Here is a 3669-nt window from a genome sequence, read left to right as displayed (position 1 = left end):
AGTTTCGTTTTACTAGTACTAACTGATAGTCGAGGTAGAATACGGGATCGTCGAGACTGTCAATACATAATGAAATTTTGTTTAAATGGTCAAAACATATCTGAAATGGGTTTGACAACGTCGAACTAATTTACTTTTGCGTTAAAAAAAGTCCAAACACACCTAATTTTTGGTCGAAGTGATCAAAAGTTACCGAGTTTTGAAACATATGTCGGTGACCTCAAACCAGGGAACCAATGAAGGGCAAAAGATAACCAAAACGAAAAACTGTTTTCCTGCTATGTAGTCGGAGAATAAAACACATTTGCTTACAACGAGGGTATACTTTATAAAAATCCAGTCTGCTACCATTAAAAATCTTGTTCTGTTTCTCAAACAGTACGTTTTATCAAACTTTGATCTACTTATTAATCATCCTCTGGCTGCGATGGTAGATTTTTTGAAAAAAAAACATCTATGATTTTATTCCCGGATTTCCAGATTTTATATTTTTATATGTTTTCGATGTATTGCAAGATGATAAAAATAGACGCCCTATCTCATTCGAAACTTTATTTTGTGTTCACGCCAAAAAACGCAGCATAAAATCAAATACTAGCAAGAATAGCCAATTGATGTGCAAGTAGCTCAGAATGTTCCGTCCAAAGTCTCCAAAAAATTTCTTAGAAAATATTACTTTGTCTTGAATACACAACGAGAAATACTTAACGTGAAACACAACGTATTAAATACCAATTGACAGTGTAAAACATCTAATCCAGAGTGTGGAAAAGCCTTGCTTTCGTTTTAATCAGTGTAATTTTTTTCTGCATGATGTGATGAAAGAATCTGACGCAAAACTAAAAATAGGCATAATGGACAGTCATAGTAGTATAGTGGACAAAATTGTGGACAAAATTGAAGTGGACGAAATTGTTTGAGAAAAACAGACTAGAAAAAAAGAAGAAAAAAAGAAATTTAATTTTTTTTCAATTTTCAATTTGTTTTATTGCAATTTTTTTTGAATTTTTGGTTCTCAAAATGGCGTTGAAAAACTTTTAAAATGGGTTTTACCTGCTTCAAAAAAGTTTTCAGGGCGCTAGTTTGGTTTGTTTGCTCGAATTTTTTTCGGTCATTTGAATTACGGTTGAAAAATTTTAATTTGGTACAATTTTTGGCCAATTCCGATACACACACGCACACAAAGTTTCTCCACAGTTTTCAGGTGATAGGCACAAAAAATAGATTCGACGGATCTTGATTACGTGAAAATAGCCTCAAATGAAACAACTGCGTGTACACAATATTTGGAAACTTTGGCAGACAGAAATGCAGCATACCCAAAATTCACTACAGTACGGGTCAAAAGCAGTTTTTTTTCCAAGCAAAATTCTGTATTGGATTTTGCGAGTAAAACCTAATACAGAATCAAATACTTATTCACAATCTAACCAGCAGTATTTTAATGTAAAATTGGAAAAAAACAATTAGCTCACATCTCATTTAATCTAGGACGGTTATCTACTTAGCCGGAAAACAAAGGGGTAGGTACCTTTACCTTCCGACTTAGCTCGGAGGTAACGTGAGATATCAAAGTAATCTTCGTAGTCCATGGCGAATGCGAATATCAAGTTGTATCTAACACAAAAAGACTAAAATTGGTAGTATGCTAAAGAGATTGGTTAGCCAACTCAGCAAACAGAAAAGTTAATAAGGCACTAAGCTCAAAATAGCCTCTTCACTGAGGAATTTGTCCCGTCTTTGGAGGAAAATTGGCGTGAGGATAGATCGTGCTACCCCTTCCCCACGGATTAGGAACCACTGGTAGGATCTTTGTGAAATTCACAGGAGGGATACTACTGATTATTTAACCCGGGCATGCAAAACTGTCGACCCGGGGGACCCCCTGGGGCCGAGTGATAACGGTTACCGGAAGTGCAAATCGCCCTATCGGGACTTGGTACCTAGCAATAGGATTGACCCCAAACTTTATTATATGGAAACCCCTGATGAGGGAAGCTTAAGTTTGAAATCCCAGACCCTTCGGACCCCTACTTCCGGTTTTATGGCCTGTGCAAAAAAAAAACCTTTGACTTCTGGAAGCTATTCCTTGACCCCTGATGACCCTAGGAAGCGGAAACTTGGAAGGTTTGTAGGTAGTTGTATGACAAGCATGGCGTTTGAGCTTGGATCGAATCCGACGGTCCGACCGGAAGTTATTAGCACTGTGGAAAAATACCTCTTGGACCGGAAATAGTCAATTTGTGCAAAATAGGGAGCGAGGGCATTTTTGATTTTATGGCGTTAATGTGTAGTAGACCCAAGCCCCGGAAAAAGACGTCTGGCAAGCAAACCCTCTCCGTTGGCTCCTTCCGGTGTTAATAGTCAATCCCCGGAAAATGTGATAATGAGCCTTTGAAAACTGATAACTCGGAGAGTATTAGTCGGGTATGGATGGAACTTGGCAGTTAGGACCTCCACGCGGCCCTGAACTCATTGACACTTTCTTGACCTCTGGTGACCCCGGATGACCCTTAATTGACCCTTGGAACTGTTACCCCCAGAATGACTCGGAAATACACAAAAAAGATCCTAGCGACAGTGCTGATTCCCCATGAGTATCCTGGAGCAAAGGGGACGATAACGGAACTCACTTATGAGTGGGGGACTAGCTAGGAAAAATTTAGATACGGGATCGGAAAGAGTTAATCGAAAAAATCCTGTCCTTTGTAAATTATAATAGAAGATTGGAATTAACAAGAGGGACTTAGTAAATACTGGGGTCAGCCATAGCTTGACTAACGGAATAGAAGTAGATATTTGAAAGTGGGACCGAAGTTGTCACAGAGTTATTGGTTCACAGATGCAGAAGGAATGGGAGCTAATTCGTCAGAGTAATATGGGGACACAGGATATGATTTTATCAGCTTCAAGGGGGGTTGTTTATTGGCTTGATCGGATTCCAAGAGGTGGAACGGCTTTTCCCTAAAGGCTAGGCAATTGAAACTGGAATATATCCAAAGTCAGATTTTTTGAACCTCTATGAGTAGGGATTTAAGCGGATTCGTGGGTTCCTGTGTGGGATAAACCAAATAAAAACCTTGGAATTGCTGTCATTTAAACGCGAACTTTAGCTGAGGTTCAGTTAAGCGTATTATTTATATGAAGCGATCCGAATAGCCCGAATGAGTTTAGCTTTTAGAACTGGTGTACCGAAGGAACCTTTAGCTTACAGGACGAACGTGGAATGCACCGCAGTGAATGTCGGGACTTATATGGGAAGGGGATATTTATTTTCCACAACTGTGGGGGTTTGGTACGCGGCTTGTAGAAGAGAGAAAAATTAACCAAAACCGAGAGAAGTGTGTAGTTCCGATCGTAAGTTGAGAGAATAACACAAAGTGCTTGTGTAGCCTGACTGTTAATCTGTGTACGGATCGAAGTGAGAACCTATTCTAGAAGCTTGAGAAAACGGTTAATTTTAGAGATTGATTTCGTGGGCTGCTTAAGAAAAAGGACAACCCATCTTATTTCGAATTGTGAGATCGTTATATAATTAAACCAGAGTTAATTCCTTATAACGAGCTCTTTCAAAGTAATTTGTCATTACCTGATAATTCCATTAACCTGATTTACTTTACGTGTTACTTTATGTGTTAATTGATTGAAAATAACTTTGCGGGCTCTTTC

This window comes from Symsagittifera roscoffensis, chromosome 2 (assembly GCF_963678635.1).
Source record: "Symsagittifera roscoffensis chromosome 2, txSymRosc1.1, whole genome shotgun sequence".
Classification (NCBI taxonomy): Eukaryota; Metazoa; Xenacoelomorpha; order Acoela; family Convolutidae; genus Symsagittifera; species Symsagittifera roscoffensis.
The sequence above is the reverse complement of the archived record's forward strand: the minus strand, read 5'-3'. Positions refer to the sequence as shown.